The sequence below is a fragment of the Abramis brama genome, assembly GCF_963993115.1.
Source record: "Abramis brama genome assembly, chromosome: 18".
Classification (NCBI taxonomy): Eukaryota; Metazoa; Chordata; class Actinopteri; order Cypriniformes; family Leuciscidae; genus Abramis; species Abramis brama.
Window position 1 is genome coordinate 8,871,285 of NC_139980.1, and position 27,742 is coordinate 8,899,026.

The 27,742-nt window shown below is 37.8% G+C and overlaps 2 long non-coding RNA genes across 2 annotated transcripts; one reads left to right on the forward strand and one right to left on the reverse strand.

Moving 5' to 3' along the window:
- LOC311069092 lies at window positions 1–26,557 on the forward strand. Its single transcript, XR_014603475.1, has 3 exons — window positions 1–86; window positions 11,938–12,024; window positions 26,115–26,557. It is a non-coding gene; the product is annotated as an uncharacterized lncRNA (long non-coding RNA).
- LOC311069091 lies at window positions 8,217–26,678 on the reverse strand. Its single transcript, XR_014603474.1, has 3 exons — window positions 26,555–26,678; window positions 13,164–13,454; window positions 8,217–8,764 (listed from the first exon to the last, which is right to left on the reverse strand). It is a non-coding gene; the product is annotated as an uncharacterized lncRNA (long non-coding RNA).
- Window positions 26,679–27,742: the final 1,064 nt, after the last annotated feature.

The window sequence follows — 27,742 nt, forward strand, 5'->3', positions numbered from 1 at the left end:
AGTTACATCATCAGTTCCCCTCTCTGCCCATCCTATGTGTGATGACGCCATAGTTGATGCCTTGTGGTCAGTCAGCAAATATGATGGTAAGTTGAGTATTTTAAATGGTATTTAATGAGACTGAATGAAAAAATAGCTATTTTATATGTGATAGAAAAACATTTCTACAGAAGTGACTATTACAGGTTCAACAGGTTCACATGTGTTGAAGATTCAGGCCTCAGTGAGGTATGCTAACCTTATGTTGATAGAAACGCCAAAAATGATCCATATTTTTCCACCACAATGCTTCTGTGGAATTGACCATATGGAAGGCATAAAATCCACACTTAACACCTCTGCTGCACAAACATTTTCCAGTGTAACATTAATCATAATTCAGCACATTCAAGCACATTTTTGTCAACAGAGTGGGTGACTGTAACTGTAATGATTTGAATATTGCAAGCAGAAGACAATCAACTTAAGCATCATAAATCAGGATTATTGATTATTACAAGGTTATCGTCTCAATCCGCACATTTGATTACTCCTGCTTGATTACTGCTGAAAAAGTTTAATGTAAAGACATAAATTAGAGTGGCTGCATCATATATTTCAAAGTATAAAGCCTCATCATTAAAAGGCTCAAAAAGCTATAAGTACTGAACCATAAAATAAACTCTAAGAAAGATTGTTTAGCCCCCAATCTGCCGCCTCATCTAAAGCTGCTGCCTCTATAATTGGCTTCTGGCTGGCCGTTAAAAGAATGTTCCGCACTTTGAAACTTCAAACTGACCCTCCCTCAGCCTCAGTTTAAATACCACATGTGGCAGACACGGCAAACAGAGTTAATGGTGGTTACGGGCTGTAGTTTTGGCCCTTTGAAATGGTGCGGCTGGGTCAGACTGAACTGATTCAAAGTCCAGACTGGCCCGAGCCCACCGTACAACATCACGTCTCGAAATGAAAAACCACACCGCTCATTAGATCATTTAAGGTATTCTGAGAGCAAAAAATGTGGAAATTGGGTCCCTCAGAAAGGGCTGGTTGATTTATGAGACAAGTAAAGGGGCATGATGGGGTGGGTTGGCTTGTGCGAGTTTGTGAAAAAGGCTATCGAGTATTGAGTGTTGTTTTGTTTGAAATTTAAAGAATGGAATGTGGTGGGAAACAGTGGTTGATTTGTTGAAAGGTTTGATCTGAGAGAGGAAGCTGGGATATGCACAGACCAGTTAAGTTTCATCCGCGCCACAAGCCCATTTTTGAAGGCGTCTAATGTTACCAGCAACTAAATGAAAAATTAGGTCAAAACTTGAGAAAATCTGAGACCCCCCCCCCCTTTATAGCCCGTTTGACAGTAGCCAATACACTTAACAGTGCCAAATAAGTTTTGTTTCTGGAGGTTTTGGACTAAAGTAACCATGTCATGTTTGTATTTAGATCAGTTGTTACTGAGCAGTGTAGGGAATAACTCACTAAAAGTAGGGACACAAGAACTCTATGAACTACATTTGTCAGTATCATGAGTGGTTCCGCTGTTTTCAAAATGATGTAACTTTTCCAGTAACAAGCCATTTCGCAGTAAGTCAAAACTACATTGACTACACATGCAGCATTGGAAAGTCTAATTTATTCTAGTGAATTGATACATCCCAACGGCCCCCTTTGGAATAAGCGTTGGACTGTCCTATTCATTTTAGTCAATTGGTTCGTCCTAAACGGTTCTCTCTTATGTTGAGTTGGAAAGTCAGATTCATTCTAGTGATTCAGTTTGTTTGGATGATTCATTTTAAACAAAAAGTTTTAAAACTATTCACTGACCTCTGCATCATTTTATGTGTTTTTTTATAGTGGAATATTTAGTGTTTCTGTTCATTATTTTGATCATTATTTTGTTCAAAATAGGCTCTGATTAAATTAACTGGTATTTATGTTTAATAAGACAATAAACCCTTATATAGCTTCTGTGTATTTAGTTTGGCTCCTTTTTTCAAAGGGGTATTTCAAACTATCTTGGCAAACACTGATGTCAAAACACTTTAACTTTTTGTATGGTGAAAAAAATGTGAGTTCTTGGAAGAAATAACACGATGGTCAGTAAATATTTAAGGTATTCTTTAGACTAGAACAGAAAATCAAGGAAAGGGCTGTGGTCTTATGTGTCTCGTTGTACGATTTACAGCAGTGCTGTTCACCAATCAGTGATATGGCCGCCTGACTGACTTTACTCAGTTTATTGAGTCCTCTCTTCTCCTGGAATTCAGATCGTGGTTTGAACGCTGTCACGACAAAGAACAAAGATCCAAATATAGGCCCCTGAACAGCCCATTCCCCTAGACATACACCAACATTACTGCTTTACCAGACAACGCCAAGGTATGCATCTCCTCCTCCCCCCACAGAGCAGTTAACCTTCTATAGATGTGGCTCCATATTTTCAATCTCTCAGAGAGATCGGCTGTTTGCAGAAGCCTCGCCAAACCTCACACAAATAGGATAGCTTTGTTCCTATGTGGCGTCTGAAGCGGTGTGTATTTAGACACCCGTAATGAGACTAGAAAGGTCAAAACAGACTGAGATCTGTGAGTGACAGATGCTCTGACAACAAGAGAAATTTGTACCAGTAAACTCTGTACATTTATAGGCTGTTTCCCGGTCTTCGGTCTTCTAAATTGGACCAGAGTGCAAAGAGTGCAAAGTTTATGGAAAGTAAGACTTAAAGACTCACTGTATAAACAGGCGAAATAAACTTAAAATAATTAATTTGTATGTTTAACTGTTCTTGATTTAAATATAGTGGCCCTAAAAACGTGTAGCCACACTTGTGTATAAATTGTGTTGTGAAGTATTGTTACAATTTAAAATATCAGCTTTCTATTTATATATATATATATATATATATATATATATATATATATAAAGAAGTTATTTATTTCTGTGATGGCAAAGCTGAATTTTCAGCAGCCATTACTCCAGTCTTCAGGGTCACATGATTCTTCAGAAATCATTTAAATATGCGGATTTGGTGCTCAAGAAACATTTCTTATTATTATAAATGTTGAAAACAGTTGTGCTGCTTAATATTTTTGTGTAAAGCATGATACATTCACGTTTCTTTGATGAATAGAAAGTTCAAAAGAACAGCATTTAATTTTTTGTGCTGAATAAATGCTGAATTAAAGTATTAATTTCTTTAAAAAAATGCTTTCTGCTATTTTGATATTTTATATTTAGTGCAGTGATAGTGGTAAGTCATTTTGATTAAAGTACATACAGTATACAGCATCCATTTTTCTCTCTTAGCTGTTATATAATTGCTCTTTGTGGAGCTTCACTTAGATGTGTAACGTTGGCCTTGTAGAGTGCGTTCAGAGAGCGAAGGGTGGATGTCTGCGGCAGCGGCCATGAAAAGCTCTGATTCATGTGACCAGTACAGGACAGAGCTTCAGTGCCAACACAAGCAATACAGGAATGTTACCCCAAAACAGGGAGAAAATAGCAGACTGGTGACACACAACACACACAAAAACACATAGCCCTCAGCCACAAACTCAGGTCTGATGCATCCGTACCTGACATTTAAATCAACAAACAATGAAGGTCCAACACCGTATGGGACAACACCACATCAGCCAAAGAACATGCAAAACAGCTAAGTTAGCAACATATCACAACCTGTTGAACACAGCATATACAAACACACACATTTGTTGTCTTTTAAAGTCTCTTTGCCCAAAATGGAGATTAGCAAAACAGTACAGTCATACAGGTAACGGTAACATGGAGGATGAGAGGGGTTTTCCAGTACCTTTTTCCCACTCATCCACTAAAAAGATTGAATAACAGACATGGTATGAGTCAGAGCAGTGCAGAGATGAGGTGAAAGAGTGAAAGTGTCTGCTCATTCGGTGAGGAATCTATCACTGCTAGCTTACTGTCCGCTACTGTGCACTCGCCCACTAATCCTCACAAACATGACCGTTTAAATGCGCTACGCCCTGCCGTTCAACAACCGGGTCCTGTCTTCCACAGCATTTTGCTGATGATTCATGGCTCATCTGCATCATTCAGCTGTTTGTGTAAAGGAATGTTCCAGGTTCAGCACAGGTTAATGTCTATCCACACATGCTAAATGCTAATGCGCTTAATTATCACACACAATTTGTTAAGCCAAGTTCAAACAAGTTTTGCCTGATGTTGGTCATATTTTTTTATTTAAATGTGGTCCCAGAAAATAATGTTTTTTAGTAAAATTTAAATTATCCCATAATTTACTCACCATCAAGCCATCCTAGGTGTATATGACTTTCTTTCAGCCAAACACATCTGAGTTAGATCTGAGTTAGCCTATATTAAAAAATATCCTGGCTCTTCCAAGCTTTATAATGGGAGTGAATTCCATATTTATTATTTATTTATTTATTGATGGATATTTCTATGAATATTTATATAGTTATTTAAATATATCCATATTTATAACTTTATTAACTATAATGACTTGCTTCTGGTAACGGCCATTCGCGAGTCGAGTTATGGCCAAAGAGTGACCGCATGACGTATTGACGAATGCAGCGGATAGTGCAAAACAAAACACTGGTCACTAGGGGTGTGACGAGACTCTTATCTCACGAGACGAGACACGAGATTGGGTTCACGAGACGAGATTTTTGCGCAATATTTTCTAGAAATCCTCAATGGCAAACTTCATGACGGGAAAATAGTCTGCAGGTGCATTTTTAAATGTTTTAACTAATGGTCACAAATTATAAGTTTAAAACGAGAATTTTTAAAGAGAAATATCGGAGGAGCTTGAGTTTGTTGCCCGGCCGTGTTTGTTTTAAACTGGGAGAGGTGTCTACTCTCACCTAAGCTTACGCTTTTCCTACATCCTACGTCATACGTCAGGTCAGAGGTCATGCACTCTTCTGCCGGAACTCGACTCTCATACAGCCTTTACAGGAAGCCAGTGATTATAGTTTATAAAGTAATAAATATGGATATTTTTCTTACAAAAAAGCATCATTTCGCTTCAGAAGGTCTTCATTAACCTCATGGAGCCGTATGAATTACGTTTATGATGAATGGATTTTGGGCTCAGTTACTATACTACTCAGTTACTAACTCAGGCACTTATCTGAGGTGCCCTTAAAGGTGCTCTGTCTAAGGCTGCGTTCACACTGCAGGGCTTAATGCTCAATTCCAATTTTTTGAAAAAATTAGATTTTTTTGCAAGGCCGTTCACATTTCCAATTAAATGCGACCTTTTGTGATCTCCTGTGTGAACGTGAAATGACCCAGAAGTGACCCGCATGCGCAGAAGAGTACTCAACGGTCAACGACGTCACTTGTTGTTTGCGGAAGTAGCTAAACTTCAACTAACTGTGATTCTCACACACACACACACACACACACGAGTGCGCGCAGCGACCGTTACACAAGAGCCAGACAGCAGGCGCTGACCTATCTAATATCAGCACAAATAAGTTAACATAACGTTAGTCATATATAATGATGGTGGCCGTGGGCTTTTATTTATTTTTTTAATTAACAGGCTCGTCGAGGTCGACCCGTTCGGCAGATTTACCTCAGCTCGACGAATATGCAGTCCGTTTTCAAACCGACGACTACTTCAACGCAGAATTATGACGTTTTTCGCGTATCAATGACGTGCGGGTCGGATACATGCGACCTGGCCGTTCAGACTGAAGTCGCATTTCAAAAGATCGGATATGTATCGGATTTGGGACCACATACCCAAGTGGCCTGGGTCGCATTTGAAAAGATCGGATCTGTGTCGTTCAGACTGTCATGAAAAGATCAGATACAGGTCGCATAGGGGCAAAAAAATCGGAATTGGGTCGTTTTTAGCCTGCAGTGTGAACGTAGCCTAAGTGATGTTGGGTGATGTCACTTCTTGTTGACGTTCAAAGTATTGTCAAACAAAACGGAGGCTAGCTCGACCCTCCCCCCTCCTCATCCCAGGGGACAGATAGAGATGTTTGCTGTATGTGGCAAAAAATGCTTTGGCCTAAAAAATGTGTGACATCGCTTACAGAACCTTTAAGCATTTTATTTTAGCTGTAATGATGTTTAAATCATCTTTTTAGTGGTTGTACTGTACACATAATTCTTCTGGCTATATTTTCGAAACACTGTGTAAAGTAAATATACACAACATAATCTGTTCCACATAATTATTCACTTGGGCTTTACATGCTAGTGCACTTGCTTATTAATTTTTAGCCAGGTTTGCTCTGTCCTGTTTAATCGAGACAGACATAATAAAATGCCTAGAGGCTCAGTGGTTAACTTTATACACAATCAAACCAGACTTAGTGTGTTACAGAATGGGGTTGCTTTGAAATTCCAAGTTATGAAAATACAGGATATGCACAAAAAATCTTTGTCTTTATTTTAGCTGTATTGCTTGCTTGTGGTGAATCCCTCATTGGAAAGGCATCTTATTCAGCTCGGGCCGTCTTTGTGCTTAACTTTCCCTTAAAAGGCAATTCATGTGGGTTCATGGGCAGGATTCTTATGAAACATGCTCCCATGGCAAAGATCACTGTACTGTACAAAATAAGACACAGTATTATCTGCACATGAGATTATCAAACGAAAACAGGATGTAGGTGATGTCAGTAAACAACATGAGAACAAGTTCCTTGAGACTTCGATCATTATGCTTGCTGCTATAGCTTGCAAATCATGTTAGTGAATTTTTTTTAAAAGCAGGCCACAGAGGTGCCCAAAAAAGAGACGTTTTCCAGACAACTGTCGAGTCTTGACCTACTAACAACACGTCCAATCTAGCACGCCACCCTGCCAGATGTCGAGCCTACAGTCTCTGTTTTTCTTCTGTTTTCTTTCAATGTCTTCAGTCATCTATAACTATTCGCATGCCACCTTCAGACATTGAGTTGCAGAGTAGGTCACGATCACTCAGTCTTCTAGGCTCCAAAAAGTAACCCTTTTTCTCTCTCTCTTTTAAGTTCTCAAATTTGCCCAGGTGTTAAGTTCATTTGGCATTCAATAGACTGAAAAAAGAGAGACGGAAACTTGACTTCCTTTCATTTACCCAAACAGTCATTATCTGTCTTTAATAAGCCCGGCATTGGCTGTTTGCTTTCGGGTGATTTAACAGGAATACCATTTTCTCTCTCTTTCTCTTTGTAATTTGGCAGGCACTCCTAACTGGTTTCCTGAAAACGCTTTGAGTACTGTTTGTCAAATCTACCTTTTTTTATTTCATTATGTGCCAAGGTAAATGTTTCATTCATAGGGAGTGTGACTTAACTGTTTTTCTTTACCATTTTTTTTCCAAAACAGGTGTTTCATAGCGTGATACGCTGCTATCCTTCCCAATTTTACCGCGTATGATCCAGATATATCAAAGGAACCTGGTATGTTTTTTTTTTCCCCCAATGAATATTTAGTTCAAAACATTGCATTCACCCTGTAAATTCATGTGGCTTTGCCTTTCCTGAAGGAGCTGTCAGAGTCTGACAGCCTAAAAAGACCTACAGGTGTTACGGCCTATTTACTTAATGGTCACAGACAGAATCTGAATAACATTCACTTCTCACTTCAAATGTTTGCAGGTATTTGAATGGTAAAGGATTTATGTGTGTGTGTGTGTTTTAAACACATGATAATAATATTAATAATAATAATAATAATATAAATATCAATCTTATAAAATTTCATCATCATTATTTTTTATAAAAAAAATTTAATAATATAATAACAATAATAGTAAATACTATTCATAAATGGTATTCATTATTATTAATATTATTTTATTATTATTACTAACTCACTGAAAACTTAATGAGCTTATTCATTATTGAAATGTCATCTGACCATCAAATTATATATAATATATTATATAATAATATAATATAATATAATATAATATAATATAATATAATATAATATAATATAATATAATAGTATATTTGGAATATTATATAAAATATAAGTTTATTTTTCAAATGATATCTGTTTCAGAACAAAAAAATAAAATAGAAGAATTCAGAATCAACAGTCTTCATATGATAAGTGCTCTTTTTGGCTTAAAGGATGTGTGTGCCCATATCAGACAGCTACACTCTGTTATTGAAGCGTTGCCTTTTATTAGGAAGTGTAACTGTGTTGTAAAGATACTGACACTTATAGAGGATATAACGCAGTTAATGAGAGTGGCTGTGTAAACAACCCTTGATGTCGTTGTTCATAAAACATTATCATGTTTATTCAGTAATGGAAGAACTAGACCTTGTAAAACATTAAAATGTACTGTACAGAGTATAGCCATTGTGAGAAAAAGCACACATGATAAATTACACGTTACATCTACAGTACACAGAACCCTCGTTTTAGTGACATCATGCGATTGCAATGGCTTTCTGTTTACATCATGCATAATTATGACAATACATCAATAAATCTCAGTTATATTACACCATTAATGGTTTTAAACGATGACAACATGCTCTAAAATTGATGTCAGCATACATCCGAAACGTTGCACTCCCACACTCCCACACTCAGAGGAACCCTGGACACCTCCCGAATCTTTCTCAGACTGAAAATCACCAGAGCAAGAAAAACCGACACCTGTTTAGTCTACGCATGCAGCTGACCCAAATCTGATGCAGATGCTGGTTCAGATGAGGAACTTTATTAGCTGATGCTGCACATTTGGCCTGCTGAAGTCTAATCTGAGCTCCACCTCACTGCTGCTGAATCAGACGAGATGTGATAGGCCCAAATTCCAGTCCTGTAGAAAGAGAAGACAGGCTCAATTGTGTGTCTTAAGGGTGTAACCGGGTGAAAGTCTTAATGTAGTGTGGTCTCTCAGCCTTGACTGATCATGAGCATTTTAAAAAACAGTACAGCACATGTTCAGCAAAATAACAAACACCCAGAGATCGGCCCTGAACCTTGAGTTTTCTGAGTCATTTGTCCAAGTATGCTGGGAAAAGATTTTTCATAGTCTTTTTAATATTTTTGTTTGAAATGCCCCTCATTCCATCACCTCTCAGATCTTCCTGGCAACATCTGATCAACTCCATCTCATTCTTACCCTCAAACTTCTAAAGTCAAAACAGGAAAGATGAGTTATGAAAGAATCTGGGATCAAAACGATTTAGGTGCGGTCACATTAGAGAAATTTCAAAGGCAAAAAAGATAAATCTGCTGTCAGTATGTAGCAATGTATTAAGAACTGCTCACACAGAAGTCAATTTCAAACCAGGCAGGTCTCTGTAGGCCAGCGCTGCGAATTTGAAACTCGAAAAACAACGCAAAAATCTTAGTGGAGAAATGTTTAGACCTCATACAAAATTCCCAATCGATTTTTGCACATGTAAAATTTGCCAGACAAACAGTAATTGTGACTGCACCTCTTAAATTTACATTTACTGTGTGGTTTAGGCTAAGATGGCCACATGATAAGCTCTTGTTCTACTATGAACTTTGGGATTTGTACTTGTGTTTGTTGGCTATCAAATTAAGTGAAATGTGAGATGTCACCATATAGGGCTCTATAATTGAGTAATTAGATAATTATAGATGCTAATTCTAGAATGAACTCCCCCATCAGCTCTAAATGTGTGCCATAAATTATAGGTTTTTATGTCCTAATTTAGTTCTGGAGGATGTATTTTTGACTCTAAAATAGATGTGGACAATACATGTGTCACGGTCATGTTTAGTGTCATTGTCTTGTTCAGTTTCTAGTCTTGGATTTCATTGCCATTTGACTGTGTTCTAGTTCTTCATTAGTTTTCCACTGCTCTTTGTGATTTTTTTCTTCTTCCTGGAACAGAAAAGTTTTTAATAAATTGTGCCTCAAGGGAGTCAAACTTTCCACCTAATGAGTAATGAAGTGTCATCACATTCAGTGAGATGAGGAAGTAGAGAGATCTTGAACACATTGCATTTGACCCGGGGTTTTGGAGGGCAGTCATGTTTGGTGGTCACAGGTGTGTTTCCCGCTCACAGTCAAACAAAGCTGATAAATTCCACTGACACTCACATTGCTGTGAGTTTTGACCTAAACAAAACTCATCGATTCTCTCTCGTAAATGTTTGTTAAAAGCCCACAGAAGAGTCATGCTTATTTGATTTGATTTTTGCAATGTGAAAAAACATTGCTTGCCTTATTATTATGTAAAAAAGCGGTCACACTTTAGATTAGGGTCTAATTCTCACTATTAACTAACTATAAACTACTACTTTTGCCTCAATAAACTCCTAATTATGATTTATTTATAGTTAGTAAGGTCATTGTTAAGTTTAGGTATTGGGTAGGATTAGGAATGTAGAATATGGTCATGCAGATTAAGGCATTAATGTGTGCTTAATAAGTTCTAATAAACAGCCAATATCTTAGTAATATGCAAGCTAATAAGCAACTAGTTAATAGTGAGACTTGGACCCTAAACTAAAGTGTTACCAAAAAACTTTTTTATTGGGTGTCCTTAACTACTATGTACTTACATCAAAACATAGGTACATATTTACGTGGGATATGGGTAAGGTTAAGGGCAGGTTTAGTGGTATGTTTAGGTTTAAGGGTCAGTCAAAAAAAAAAATAATTTTTTTTTTATAAATCATCATCATTAGTAATAATTATAATTAAATGAAAATAAGCATTTTTTAATTATTTGTATTTATTGTCTACTGAGTCATAAGCGAATCTCATTTATACAGCTTGGGTATGATTACTTGCGTTTCTTTTCCAGCAAAACCCAGGGACAAAGGAAAGGATTATATAAATGGGGTGGATTACATGGCCTGTTTGGAATCTGGCCCTATCTGGCTGATGTGTCTGGCAGACACCCATTTGGACCCAGAGTCATATTGTCTGTGTCAGTGAAGGAGCCCCTGAGAGCAGCACTGTCTGTCTGGGCATGACTCATTCTAAACCATGTGCTTGAACCTTCACTAAACCCACGACATGGGAAAGTCACTGGTCTGCAATCATCACCCCCCTGAGTTCCCCCAACAGTCTCAACAAAATCTATCATTGTAGCTCCTCTTTTTCTCTCTGAGACTGTGGACGGAATCTCCAGTGAAGGTCTCGGAGAGAAAGTAATGTGAAAGTGGATGTCACAACACATCCTGCTGAGCTCTAGAGCTGTAGTATGATTTAAAAAACGTTTTTTTTTTCGTCTCAGGGCCCCACAATAGAGTTTTTGACCTATGGCACTTAGGTGAGAGTTACGTAAAATGTGCGTGTACTGAGAGCTTGTGAAAAGCAGGTCTGTTTCTAATTAGAATCGCCCATGGTTCAATCAAAATGTCTGTGTGCTTGCGTGCCTATATGTGTAATGCTGCTAAAAGCCGGATATTTATACTCTGGAAAAGCTCAAAATTACGTGAAGGTTTAGGGTTGGATTTGAAGGTTTAGGCCAGGGCACAGTTTGTCTTGTTCTTGATAGCTGGTGGCTGCTTGTTCAGCAGATTTGTCATTACTGGAGAATCATAATGAAAAAATCATTATGTGTTAAAAAACTGGTAGAAAATGAGAAATATATCAGTTATTGACCTCCAGTTTAATATCAGATCATTGATTTGTTCATTGCTTTGCTCCTTGTTCTGTTAGAGTAATTGTCTTTGTAAGCGAAACATTTAGTTCACGTGTTCATTTGTTTGTAACATAAGATTGGCAGTGTGTACAGATGAAGGGTTTACACATGGTTGACTGTGTGTTGCTGGGCATTGACTTGATTATGCGATTGTACAATGATGTACGGTGTCCTGTTGCTCCCGATTGGTTAGTATCCACACTGAGGGCCTATTCACTGGCCCCAGCCCCAGAATTCCCCTGTGTACAGGCATTCCAACACCTGTTGCTTTCAAACATTCTGGAAAGTTGATAAAACCTCTAGGCTAGTTTTTTAAAGGATGGAAAATAAGATGCTATGTTTTCCCTTGATCCTATAGGTCCGTTTGAGAGTGACGTTCCCATGTGATTGCTGGATATATCATCAAGGATGATCAGAACCTTTGAGACAAACGCCTAAGTGTAAGGTGAAGTAAAATTGATCAGTGCTGTAAATTAGTTGTATGCACAATAATGTATATGCACAAAATTCTGTTTAATTAATCAGATTAATCACAATTAATTGCATCAATACATCAGTAATTTTGGAAGATGAAGATAATTCATAGTAAAACTTTGAATAGACATTACAAAAAGCGGTTTTAGAAGTCAATCAGTGGTTACTGTTAACTTGTTTTTGTTAATTGAAATAAAGCTGAAATAAAATATAAATATTAGATGAAAAACTTAAACTAGAAAATGTCGCCTTGCAATCTAACTGAAATAAGTTTGTTGAAATGCTAAAATAACAAAAACTAACAGTAAAAAATAAAATACATTTTTATGTAAAAATAAAATCTTAAACTAAAATAACTGAAAATACAAAAATAAAAGAATAAATCCTATATGTAAATAACACAAATAATGGTTGCACTTTATTTTACAGTATGTGCACTTTACTACAATAAGCACATAGTATGTTCATGTGAAACAGGACTGTAAAATAAAGTATATATGACAAAACAAAATAACACTGATGTATAAATTAATTTTTATATTATTTTATTGTTGATGTTTTAATTATATATATATATATATATATATAATATATAATTATATATAAATAAAATGAATTGTAAATAATGCTTATTTGACATTTTACACTAACTTTCTCTATGAGCTCTACAGTAAAAAATGCACACATCTGTACCTGTAGGTCTCCAATTCCTAATTCAACATTTTATCAGAATATTTAGTCTTGACATTTTGGCGAGATGGGTTTTACTCTTTCTCATGTTTGGTCCTGATGACGTCTGAAGTGATGCTAGTACACTGCATGTATGTTTGCTCTACACACTCATTCTCACAGCTCCCTGTTGACTTCTCTCACCATAAACTCACACACTCATACAGCCCTCTATCCATAGGCCAGACTCAGAAAGAGAAAGAACGACAGAAAGAGAGAGAAGAGTGAGAAGGAAGAGCAATAAAAGACTTAAGCCGGATTTCATGCTCTTCTTTCATGATGCAAATCATGCTCTTTAGAACATTTTAACTTACATTGTATCCTACATTACTTAATGATGAAGCAGTACTTGTTTCTTAAGCCAGCATGTAGATCACTCACTATTGCAGGAGTTAGGACTCGATGCTGCACAATTTACATTTTGTTGTAATGGCGATCCACCTCGGCTTAGTTCCATACTGTAGCATCTCCTGATTTTTTAAGACACGTCTGGAATCCCTATATCCTTTCCGTCCTTTTCATATCTGGTACCTCAGGGTCTCTTATTCTGAGTAAGCACTGGGCCATGGTCCTCACTCCTGTCAGAGGGAAGCAGAGGAACCGTTCGGTGGGAGCTGGCAGCGTGTCAGGCGGCACTGTTTCCAGCTGCTGTTCCTGAAGAAAAACGAGACTCTGGAAATAAAACCAGACAGACCCAAGTGCCTTAATAACTCACAGCAGGGCCTACTGGGAAAAAAAATAACAGAAAAAAAAGATATAGAAGGGAGATGGAGACGGAGGCAAGGCCTATTATGTAAAGGAAAATAGCAAGCAGTGTTTATGTTTCAATATTTGAAAACACATTTTGCAGGATCTTGGTGTGTTATAGCCTTTTCATTTTACCAGCCAACAAATTCGTTTTAACATTTGACATGATGTAAAGACAATAATGTCATAGCTTGATTGAGTCAAGTTTAAATAAAAAGCTAAAGAAAGAGCCTTTGGCACGCCACTCTGCCAGTTGCTTCTAATTTGCACAGGTACTGTACCTTTTTTCCTATGTATGTCATTTCTTTAATTGCACATGCTAACAGAAGGACTTTAGCACACATGGGCAGCTATATTACTTGAATACTGTAGCAGATGAAGTTAAAGGGATAGTTCACCCAGAAATTTTATCATCATTTATTCACTCTCATGTTGTTGTAGTCCATGCTACTCGTACACTGTTACACTTCTGAAGTCCAACGATACTTTATGTGAGAAACAGACCAGATTCAGTCAGTGAGTCCAATCCAATATGTGTATGAATCATTCAGACTGGTTTTGTGAACTGAATCAACTGATTAATTGAAAAGATGTTTAGAAGTCTTTAGAAATCTGTTCTGGAATCAGATATCACTATTTCTCATATGAACTCACCAAGGAGAGCTAGATTTCATGAGACATGAAATACAGTGTAATGGTCATATTAACCACTGTTATGATAGTTTTATGGTTCTTTTTTAATTTTGGAACTTTAAACACTTTATTTTAAGGTGATGTAGTTACACATTACTACATGCTTACTATAGTAATAACAGTAAATTATGCATAATTACAAGTAACTAACCCTAAACCAAACCCTAACTCCATAACTTAAGTACATGTAGTTAATTAAGTCCACACAACTACCACTTTAACGCTTCAAAAAGTTCATAAAGAGATCGTGAAACTAATCCATATGAATTGAGCTGTTAAGTCCAAATTTTCTGATGAGACTTGATTGCTTTATATGATGAACAGATTGAATTTAAGCTTTTATTCACACATAAACATTGATATAAGCGAACATAAACAGAAGCTCAACCGAACCTGCTTTGACAAACCTCATTGGTTCTCGCATGTCAAGCGAACATGCTTGAATTTCCATTTCCCACAACTGATGTGTTTGTTGATGAATGTTTATATGTGAATAAAAGCCTAAATTCAATCTGTTCATCATATAAAGTGACTGTGTCTCTTTATAAAATTTGTACTAAACCTCTTAATTCATATGAATTAGTTTTACGAATCGTCAAAGTGGTAGTTGCATAGACTGTCAATGGAGAAACAGAAATGTTTGAATTTCATTAAAAATATCTTCGTTTGTGTTCCGAAACTGAACAAAAGCCTTACGGGTAATTAATGACAGAATTTAGATTTTTGGGTAAACTTACCCTTTATTTTTTGCAGAGAACCACTGCAAATAACATAGACTATAGCATTTACTTTTACAGTAAAGGTAAAAGTTTATTCTCTTACGACCCTAAAAATGATTGTGCGCGTTTACATGAGAAAAATGTGCAGGCATATCTTAGATCTAGTCTGTGTGGTTTGCATGACCTGTTTGGGTGTCAGTAGTAGAGTTTCGCTCGTGCTACGGCACGATATGTTTGTGCAGGTGTGGAACGGCCCATAGGAGGAATTTCCTGCCTTATGGGAAGCTTAGAGCTGTGTGCCGTATGGCTAGACTGCTTTAACGACCCAGCACTCCTCACACACCCCTCACTGAGCACCTCCACACCATTCACTCAACACTTTCTCACCTTCAACACAGGTTAAAGATCACCGATGAAACTTTTAGACTACCTCTGTGATCTGTAAACAGTGACTGTAAATCTGTCCTTACATTCAAATTCAAATTGTAATTCTGCACCCTGTTTGCTACCTCAGCAAAACGTTACCCTTTTTTAAATACAAAAATGCACAATTCTTTTTTTTTTTTTAAATGAATGCACAGAAGTGTTTTATCTTCAGGTTGACATCCATAGTCTTTAAAACAGATGAGAGCAAGAACGGAAGACAAGAGAGTGAACTCGGCAGGGGAGGTCGAAGCAGACTAATAAAAATAAAGAAGAGATTCCTCAGTCAGTCAGCTGAATCTAAACAGCTATTTTTAGAGTCCCAAGACCCAGAGGCATCAGCTGTCTATGAATGAACAGTTCTTGCTCACATCCGTTACATCACTAACCTGACCCGAAACCATCGGCCCACACAGGAGATGCACAACAGATGTCTGCTTCTGTCTGCTCCTGTTTCAGTAGCCTGCAGCAAAATCCCCATATAATGATTAATATATCTAGGTCGCGATTTTACACATGGCTTATAATAATAACAGGGAACTGTTGCTTTGGTTTTACCTTGAAACCACATTGGGTAAAAATCATACGTCCTAACATTGCTTGCGGAAGTACTAATGCATTTTGCGTATGTGCGATTGCGTCAGTTGGTCACCTAGCCTAGTAGCAGTATGTGTTTTAGTACGAATGTAAACCTGTGTGTGGTATGATGACGCAGAGGAAAGATCGAAAGTGAGCAGGAAGGCTACATGATGTGTGTGTGAGAATGTGCATATGTCTATGGTTTATCAATAGTGATGCCAACAAGAGAAACGTCAGACAGATTACAGTTACTTTATATAAAAGTAGGCCGAACCACTGTTGTTTTTACCACTGTACTGCACTTTTAGTTACTTATTTCCTCTAAGCAATTCACAAGTTACTAAGCAACAGTTCCAAGAACATGCTGGAGGTCTTGAGGCCTCTTCAGCCACACACGACGGCGGTGGGTGGCGGCCGGAAATAACCACCAAAGTAGTCGCCTCGCTCACACACTTGCAAATGCAAGGACACGGGCAGTCCGCAGTGCAGATGTTGGGTCTTCTTGAACTGTCTGTGTACCGATACATTTCCGCTGTGCTGTTATTAGCAACGCGGCCATTACAAAGACACGGTTTGTGTGGGTTGCGTCACGGTTATTCTGCTCTGTGTCAAGAGTTCACGCCAGGCGTTCAGCTCACTTTAAACACATTTAGATTCTCATGATGCAATGACACAAGTATTTTTGTGAGCTCAAGTAGGTCAGATTCAGAGGGTGACCAGATAGCACTCTGAACTTATGTCCCTTGCCGTTGTAATGTGATGATGTTATTCTATTGTATTGTGATGGTTGTCTTTGGTTTGGCACTTGCTATAATATTTATAAGTATGTAAGTATATAACTAGTGAGTATATATACAGTGGGGAGAACAAGTATTTGATACACTGCCGATTTTGCAGGTTTTCCCACTTACAAAGCATGTAGAAGTCTGTCATTTTTATCATAGGTACTCTTCAACTGTGAGAGACGGAATCTAAAACAAAAATCCAGAAAATCACATTGTATGATTTTTAAGTAATTAATTTGCATTTTATTGCATGACATATTTGATCACCTACCAACCAGTAAGAATTCCGGCTCTCACAGACCTGTTAGTTTTTGTGCATTATAAGGTGTGTACCGTCCCAGAGTCCAAACCCACCAGCCGTAATCTCTGTGGCTCACCCGTAATCTTCTGTAAAGCTGCAGACCTGAATTTTTTTGTTTTTCCACTGATTCTTTGTGTGTGACTGTATCTACCTCCATGTTGAAGTCATTGTTTCAAAGGTGCACACCTGGCGTAGAGGTCAGCAGAAAACTTGGGAAATACCCTCTCTGCGTCCTCTGAGGCTTGTGCATTTCAGATTTATATCTCAGTGCCAGGGGATCAAGATAAAAAGGCGGCTTGAAGTCAGGTCTGGGTCTCATTCGTTTCGAGTTTAATAACTGGAGCCCTGGGAAGTATGAAAACAGTTATGGCGTTAGTTCACTCATTCGCCCAGCCTATAGTCTGATCCCTGAGATCGTAAACCACAGCACATTACTGAAACACACAACTTTCATCGGGGAACTCCTGCAGCTCTCACCTCATTCAGCCATGTTACAGAATCTCTGTTTTCTCCAGTTTCAGACATGCTGTGAACATTTTTCAAAATCCACTTCAAAACAAATCCAAGATGCTTAAGTTTATAGTTTAGTGCCAAATCGCTCAGCTAACCATTAAAAAACTCCAAGGCCTGGCTAAGTCTGACAAACAACTTACAGACAAGGACAGAGTTGTTGCTGCCAGGTCAAATAACTTGCGTAGACTTGTTGTCATGTAAAGGCCTGTTCACACCAAATGCGAGACGAATCGCATATGGGAAAGTTGCATTGACACCAGGAATAAATATTCTTTTGGACCAAATTAAAAAGTATGTTTTCTATAATATGAATTTGATCCGGATATACTACATCCGCCATGTTGTCATGTGACCTTTAGCGTTAGTTATGTTCACTGTCATTCAACTCCTCCCATGGCCTCATGGAATGGTTAAGTGTCCATTGGATGCACACTTCAGAATCTCACTGGAAGTAGAAGGTCATTTGGGTACTTTAGGCCTAATGTTTTATGAATAATGTGAATTCAGATTCATATTACTCATATAACTATTACTTATTGAGATACTTTTGCTGTTTTTTATATTTTGAATGCATTTTCTATTTTTTATTTAGTATCTTAGTTAAAGATTTACTAATTTTGTTGAGTGTTTCTTAATTTTGAATTGTATTTACATTTTATTTTGTTACTTTAGTACATCAAGTTAAACTAAATTAAGATGACAAATGTTGCTTTGGCATCTAGCTGAAATAAAATGAAACTTTAGTTGTAGTTCACTATAATAACCTTGCTTTTTGCCTCTATATAGTAGGGAAGTATACATATGTAACAACAGTGATAGGATGCACATCAAGTAAGCTGATTTTGATTAAAAAGTATATTAAAAAGTAGAACTGAAATAAGGTGATATGTGTTTTAGGAAATGCACAGGGTGGAAAATGTTGGATAAACTCTCCCCCAGTCTGATAGCGCTGGAGGATGTTTTTGACATGATAAATTCCTTTTTTTGTGTGGCATTTTGGCAGAATAGGATAAAAATCCTCTCAGTAAATGGCAGGACTGTTTACGCTACAGCGGGTGCTGTTTGCCCTGAAAGCGGACATTCCGACTATGGGAGTGTGATTTACGGCCTCCCTGTATGGACACTGTACCTCTGCTCTCTCTGATAGGCAGAAAAGAGAAAAACAATCTTTTATGAACCATTTTAATCTCTTAAAAACATGTTTTCTCCCACACTTTCATTTCCAAAGATAAGCGTGAACTCAATAACTGTGCGACCTCTTGACCCCGAGTTTACCTGACTAAAACAGATGGGAGTACATTACATAGCCAGATGAAAAACAAGTAGCTTAGACATTTTTGTGAAGTTTTTCTTCATAAATCAAGGGGCTTAATTGATCATTCTCTTTGTGAAATGAAACCCAGCCGAGGCTCTCCCCTGATTAGTGTATACGTGCTGTTTCAAACGTCTTTGGCGCGGTGCTGAATGGAAAGCTTGGGAAATGGGATAATTCTTCGTAGCACACACAGTACCAGCAATGACAAAAAAAAGCCCTGCATTCTTTAATCATAGATCCTACATAGATGTAGTGTCCGTTCCAAGTATTAGCCCTACTTAATGCAGTTCAAATAAAGCAAACAGGCTGCTTCCAGAACGCACAGACACACACACCCTGCTATTATTGTGGCAGATCTCAAGAGGGGGTGAAGTCATTGTAATTGTTTAGGCTGCCAAAGATGAACTGAGGAAGAGAGGTATGTGACGTGAAGGCATATATCATGGGTGAAGTTTAAAACAGGCCTTGCATCAGAGCAACTCTGTTTAGATATCATTCAATAGCTATTCATTGCTCCAGACACCTTGAATAGCAACAGTTCCATCGCCAGATGACTGGGTTTATTTCAAAGGCGCAGAGAAGCAATACATCTTACATATGAATTGAAGTCATTTACAGAAAATAAACTAGGAAGTCATACTCTATAAGTAATCAGGATTAGGAAAGATTTAACATTCCAGAATAACATTCCAGAATTCCAGACACACACACACACACACACACACACGCACACGCACACGCACACACACACACGTCTGGTTCACTATCTTTGTGGGGACTCTCCATAGACTTAATGGTTTTTATACTGTACAAACTGTATATTCTATCCCCCTACACTAACCCTACCCCTAAACCTACCCATCACAGAAAACTTTCTGCATTTTTACATTTTCAAAAAAATATAATTTAGTATGTTTATTAACCCATTTCCCCACAATGGAGGTGATCTCAGGTTTTACTATCCTTGTGGGGACATTTGGTTCCCACAATGTAATATAAACCAAAGGCACACACACACACACACACACACACACACACACACACACACACACACACACACACACACACACACACACAAAACATGGTATTTTTATACCAGATTTACAAATGAGGACGTCCCCAAATGGATGTTTTTGGAGATTTTGTCAGGTTTTGGTCACTTCTGGATACAAATTTGTCCCCAAAATATAGTTAAGTAGGTACACACATGCACACACACACGCACACATAGACGTAATGATTTTTACACTGTACAAACTATATATTCTATTCCCTAACCCTAAACCTACCCATCACAGAAAACTTTCTGCATTTTTACATTTTAAAAAAACATCACTTAGTATGATTTATAAGCTCATGGGGATCAAAAAATATCCCCACAAGGATAAGGATTTCGGATATTGCACACAAGGACAAGCATATTACATTTTGTCCCGATAACATACACTATGGGTTTACCAGGACAAACACTTTTGCTTTTGCACTCGTTACTTGCCATTGATTTTTTTTTCTTAACAATTTATGGATTTTCAGAAATACAGGCTTAATAATCAAGCAGCAGCATGCCAGAAACACCCACAGATTAGCTGAATGTGTTTAATAGTGAAAGGGTGAGAGGCTAGCTGTTCAGAAAACCACACTTTTCTTAGAAATTATGCGTTTTTTATGCAGATTTTTTACGCCAAGATGTATGTGTGTATAAATGATATGTTCACCTTGGATAACTCTTGGTTTCTCTCCAGCATCCAGAGTCTATCCATCAGTGAATGACCTGCATTAGGGGCCCTCTAATCATTTTCTCGTGTCCAAGATTTAAAGGAGATTTTATTCAAAATATGAGGGCATTAAAGGTTAGAAAACACTGTTTCTGAGGACCTACTTTTTGCTTTAAAATGTTGACTAGTGTTATTTTTTACTCTCACTGCGTCATTGTTTCAGAGAAATGTAAAGTAATAATACCAAAATGTTACCCGTGCCGCGCACACAACATCCGTGAGAGCTCTGAAATGTGAAATTGGTCCCTTACCACACAGATTTCACCTTCAGAGCTGTTAAAAGCAAGCCGCCATATTCACTGAAGCTAAACTTGAACTTCTGAAATTAAAAGCAAACATTTTCCTAACTAACTTCAGAAACTCGCTAAAGTCTATTTCTAATTTTACTTCATAAGGTTCACAGGATTAACTGTGACAGCTAGACAAACTCCTATAGCACATACTGTATTGAAAAATGTCAAAGAAAATAAACAAGTCCTGCATGCTGCAGGACAAACAACCCCAGAATTCCAGAGCGATCTGGTGTACTGTGTGGTCAGTGAACGGTTACAAAGAGCCCCTGTGTCTGAGAGGGTGGTGAAACGGGGCCTTACGAACATTCCAGCGGACATAAGAAGGCTTCTCTCTCTACGGCCGTTCGAGCGGCTGTTTTCGTAAGCTACTTTAGAATGTTTGCGCAACTGCTGTTGACCACTTTATTAAAAATATCTTTTGATGCTGAAGCTATGTCCAGCAGTGGGGTCGGCTCAAACCGGTTTGCGAGGAGAAACAACGTTTTGTGGGCGAATGAACGAAGCGTCTGTCAATAGGCCCGGCTCGCGACTACGGTTTGAGCTCAGGGAGCATTTTTTTTGCAATCCGTCCCTGTTTGCCCAGGATGTAAGTGAGACGTACAGTGTTCGCACACACTCACCTGTCGAACTCAGGCTTTATGCCACCTCACTTCCTCAAACACGCATTTGTGATCTTTCTAGCCCACGTGTGTTTCTGTTAATCTGTCTGGACAGAGTTAAGACAGATGGGAAAAAAAAACACAAAACGGAAACGGAGTAGCCTGCGTGAGATCGGAGGCGTTACATGACGAAAGTAACAGTATGCTGAGAGTCAATAAATGCTGTGCTGTGGGGGAATCTGTGAGTGAGTGTGAGAGAGTTTGCCTATCTGGGAAATGTGAATATGTGTTATTAGAACAGGGCTCTTTAGAAAGCTCAGGGGTCACAAAGCAGCTTTATGGTCTGTTTTTATTGACTCATTTTATATATTAGTTGTAATTAAATAGGCCTACTATTGGAGTATGTTTTACAAGACAATCTCAGTTTTTATACTTAAAATTTTCACGTTTAATTCAATGTGTTACCTTGTGTTTCTTTGTAATTGTTTGTGATATCTATAAGTGAAAATAGTTTTGACACCAAATGTTTTGGTGTTTATATCATGCTAGCTATTTTTTTACACAAAAATCGTATATATAACATAAATTAAGTGCATTCCTGTTGCTCAAAGAGTAAAGTGTGGAGCTAGCAATGTCAGGGAATGCAAAAACTGAATATACCACTGTAACTGTATATACCTTGAATGCAGTGTAAGCCGCTTTGGATAAAAGCGTCTACTAAACATAAATGTAAGGGAATTAAAAACTTTTTTATGGGATTTTCTTTTTATTTGGAACTTGATGGATGCAAAACAAAACAGTATAAATGATGGTATGAGTATAATAGCTAAGGTATAGTATAATAGGTACAGCGGATGTTCTACCAGACGTGCCACAAAAAAATGACATACACTGAACAGTGCTGTATTCATGTCTTTTTGTTTGGAATTGGGTGTTGTGCTTGATAAAAGGTGACTGATACATGTGAGAGGGACAGAACAACTTCCTTCTGTCTGGCTTCAGTGTAGTCAGGTCTTTGACCCTTGACCTCTGATCCCTTAGTCTGTCCGTTGAACTACCTATAATCCATATTACTACCCTTACAGGCCTAGAAGACACAGGACATGATTAAAGGCATATAATAGAACAGAATAGACCTTATTCAGAGCATGACAGGTATGAAAGTTAGGCTGTGAGGAATAGATTGTTTTCATTGGCATCTGCTGGAAAAAGCTGTATAAAACTGCCAGACCACTTATCATTTTCTACAGCTCATGTTGCCTGGAGTTTTATGTCTACTGAAGTTTCTTGGAAAGATATTTTTGGAGTGTTTCCTCAGCAGAACAATCCAAAAACACAGTAAAATAACAGTACAACCCAAAGATGGCGCTGCTATGAATAAGGTCTATAGAATAGAATTAGAAAGGTAAAAAAGCTTTTACAAGACCCTGTTTGTGTCTAACTGTATGTACATGTCAAAAGACAAAGGATACACTGCATAAATGTGAACTACAGTACTTTTATGATGCTTTTATAATAGCCCTTTTTGGAGCCAATCCACTTTTATTATGGAAGAGAGCAGCAGACAGTTTACAGAACTTCTTCAGTTGTATTCCATGGATGAAATAAAGTATTTGGAACGACATCAGGGTGAATAAACGATGACGGCATTTTCATTTTTGGGTGAACTGTCTCTTTAAAGCGTATCCGTCACAGCGGTGCTGTGTCTGGGCTAATGTTGGTTAGTGGAAGCTCCAGATAGAGGCAGTTCTTACCATGATGGAGAACAGGAAAAGGAAAAGTGGTATTTGTTAATGTATTTGTAGGAGTTGAACTCAGGGCAGTTGAGTCCTGGGTCTGAAAGCGATATTGTCTGGAAGTGGAAAGAAAGCTGATTTTGACAACAGCTCAGCAGCGCTCTGTTTTGAGTTTCCACCATGCGATTTTAACAACAAACAGTGTCTGCTGACATGGTAACATGGGCCGTAATGGTTTACTCTGGCAAAGCTGATGTCACTCACTTGGCAGTGTGGATGCTATTTACATCACTCATTTCGATCCATTTTTCTGTTTGTTTTGACGCAATTTGCCATGATTTCTTGGCACCATGTGGCACCATCCAGCCAGTTGGACACGAAATACACAAGTCATTTGACTCCCTAATCCAAGAAAAATTTCAACGCCGAGTCCTCCAAACAAGATACAATAAAACGATGCCATCCAACGTGTTTTTTCTGGACAGGACTCCAGCCAGAAGGGAAAAGGACAGGTGGAAGGAAATGTTTGCCGTCAGTCGTGTGCGTCACTAGCATTGGCACCTCAAATGTTCCACATTCCTTGCAGACCTGAGAGGAATCCTGAACATCCCGAGGCCATGTTGCCAGACTCAAAAACACGGTGGAGTAGACTAACCCTCATCGTAAACTTAACTCAAAGCTCCAGTCCTTCATGCATCGGGACTTGAAGCAAGAAGTGAATTGTAGTTTACAGTGCTCAAATATGCTCTTTCGTGAGCAAACACACAACATCTGCACACACGGAGCTGCTACAACATGGACGACGCCATCGCTCCAAAGTAAAGTTTGCATTCCGCGGAGGTTTTGATGAATTTGACAGAATGTGTTGTGGAAGAGCCCCTTGAATCCGCCCGTAAGCAAATCCTAGCCTGGAACCGTTTTAATGGGCAGGGGAGGAATGTACATTTCTAACAAGAGTTGTAGCTTTTTGGTTTGCAGTTATTTCCTTTCCCTCCGGATAAAGATAAATACAGAAATGTATTTCCCGTGAGCTGGCACAGTGTCTAAAAATATTGCTGGCAGAACACTCTGGTACATTTTGCCCGGCTCTGAGCGGGATTTTGACAGGAATCGAAGACAAATGACACTGGATTCGAGTTCTACTCTGAAGTACACCGTGAAAAAAAACTATATTATTTATATTGTATATTAATTTTATTGTATTATTCAGTGCAAACCAGCTATCTAGCTTGTTATTTTTTTCAGCTGAGCCCTTTATCGGAAACAGTTTGGTTTTAGGCCTGTTGAAGGATATTTAGGTCATGGTCCCAGACTACAGTACTCTGGTTACATGAATGGTGACCTCAAACTCCTAATGAGGAAACTGAGATTGGGAGACAAACTGGGTTTCACCTCAGCGACAGCAGTTTGGAGCATGTGCTGTGCCTCAAAGCTCCTATTTCCGAAGTCATATAATATTTAGATAAATCTAATCATGTGTTCTGAGCTTTAGGATGTTGAATGGATGTGACATTTATTTAAAGCAAATAGTCTTAGTCAGTTGTCCTTCAGGGATGAATTCCAGTAATGCTTTGACTATTTTGTAACATACTGTAATTGAACCTTAAAGTGACATATGGAATATTTTTATCTGGTTATTCTGAGTTTCAGTGCCATTACGAATTACTGTCAGAATAAAAAAGTACATGAGCAAGGACAGAATGTACTTAAGGAGCAGATGGGTTTTGTCATTTACAAGCATACTTTAGCAAAGGGCTTTGAATGGAACAAAAAAAAAAAAAAAACTACTGAAATGGCACTTGAAAAACTAGCTAACTAATAAAAGGCAGACTTATTCAGTGTGTCTGTCACTTCAGAATCTGATATTTAAATCAACTCGCCAGTACTACCATGGGGGATTTATATGGACATTTGCCATGTAGGTAACATGGTTTTCGTATTCTTGTCAGTATCTTATAAATACCATGGCACATTCATTTCTGTACCATGGTATATGTCAGATTACCATGTTTTCCCATCTGATAGTACTGCCACAGCACTCTATTGTTAGCTAATAAAAAAGAATGGTATCATATTTATATACCATTGTATTCACATGTTAAAATAGATGTCCAAACTATGGTATCATGTCCAAAAAAACACTGTGGAACTTTTTTGTAAGTTTTATAATCAATTAAAATGTAGAATACTTTTACTATGATAAAATTCACTAAAAAATTCCAGGAAAAAAATGGAAAAATCAGGCAACTTTTTAATATTCTCCAAATCAGACCAAAATAAAAACATCTCTGTGTTTAAACATCCCTATGACAAAAATCGAACCATAAGTAATTTCCATCCCTGGCAAACACTGCACTCTGCTGGCTCTTATTGGTATTAACATTATCTGAAATATTGTGAAGCTACACAGAATGTCCACACAAGTCACCTCAGGTTTTCGTTCTCTTATATAATTTAAAAAATATGAATAATTTATCACTAATAACGTCAACAACATCAATATTACAAAACGTCTTCAGGCCAAACAGTTGGCAGAGATTTATATAAAGCCTAACAACTCTTGACTTAAGTCAAAATGGAAACAAAATCAACAGGAAGTTGCCTTGGCACGACAGGATGTGTTAGCTTTCTCATTACCCTGCCATATTCTCAACTCTCTGTGATGTTCCATTACAAGAATCTAAACCTCAGTTAAAGTTCAGTTCAGACTGGAAGACGACTACCAAACATGACTTTTTCAACTAAGTCTCTCTACTTTAAATAAACCAGTTCAACCCACAATATAAACAATAACTCAACCACAAATACATGTTTAAAAATCTGTCTTTTAATCCTTGTTTCTTTACAAAATTAGATTTTGGACACCATCTAAGCATCTGTGGTTCCTGTGATGTGGCTAAACGGATGAAGATCAGTCTTCCCACACCAAAGCCTGGAAAGTCTCAGTCACAAAACCTCTTTTCACGGCTCCAGTTGACAAGAAGAAGTGTAGCCCCAAACCAAAGGTTATTGTCCTTGTATTACATCAGTGACTTCCTCTCCTAAACTCAACTATGACCGCTACCTCCTAAAACGGCCCGTCAACTATTAAGACCCATAATGCCTGACTTCTGTTTTCCATATTATAATAGGAGTAAACATTCATAAAAGACATGAGTCTTTAGAAGAGAAAGAAAAGTAGTGAGATCATACTTCCTCTCCCTTTTCAGTCTTAGCTTGACAACTCAACTAGCACATCATTAGTGCCATTGGTCTAAGCGTCTTCTGAAACAGTAAACAAGTAACAAATCTTACCGCTCTTGAAGAACATCTTGGGAGTTAGGAATGAGAGACTGAGGGAAGGAAACCGTTCTGTGGCATTCTCGAGCACACATTGGCACATTTTTTGCCGTGTTGGTGTGTGTGAGAGAGCCCGAAGGCCTTAACAAGAGATGTTCCGTGCTGTACCAGGGACTCCCAGGCGCTAACAGTGGGCTTACAGTACCCTGCTGTAACAGAGGATAAATCTAGAACAATCACATCCCTTCAGCTTCAAATTTAAGGACTGTAAAATACATCCCGACTAGTTCCTGAAGAGTCCGTTTGAATCTAATCATTGCTAACTGACATTTCCTGATCTTGTACCATTCTGCTACATAAAAGTAACAATTGTGTCACTTTATTTCCTTACTGATAAATTAGGTTTTTTTTTGCGCTTAAGACTTAAATTTAGACCTGTGCAGCAAGCAAAGATATCGTTCGGAATGGGAAAACTTGCTTTTGTGTCCTTTTTAAAGGGATAGTTCATCCAAAAATGAAAATCATCTACTCGCCATTGTCATTCCAAACCCTACAGTCAATGTTCCACACCTGTTTGACTTTCTTTGATCTGCAGAAAAAAGATATTTTGAAAAATGTGGGGGTACAAACAACACTTAACCCTATTTAATTTCATTGTATGGACAAAAAACACTGAAACATTCCTCAAAATATATTTATGTCCCACAGAAGAAAGAGAGTCATACAGGTTTAGGATTGAGGGTGATTGAATGATGAATATATCAGTCATAGGTATACAGTATAACTGATTATATCTGGATTATGTAATCAGATTCCTAAATGTAATACATGTAATTGGACTATATTAGCAATCTGACAGTTACTTTTTATTGATTACATCATTACTTTATATTCACAAAATGGCAGTAAATTATTCATAATTCAATGATTTTCCCTAATTCCCCTAATTTTATCTTTTACAATTTTTTCTTTAAAAAAAAGGCCTATTATACAGTATGTTCGGAAAGTCTTCCAGTTTTGCGGAATTGAACACTCAAAAACAGCAGAGGTGGACAGTATAAAACAATCAAAGTATCAAACGATCACGGGACAAATCCCGGGACACATTATCCGTGTATTTTCCGGAATCTCTGTGTGAAAGGGGCTTCAGGCTAACATATTCATACTATAAGCCAAAAAACTTTAAATAGGGCACTATTTCAG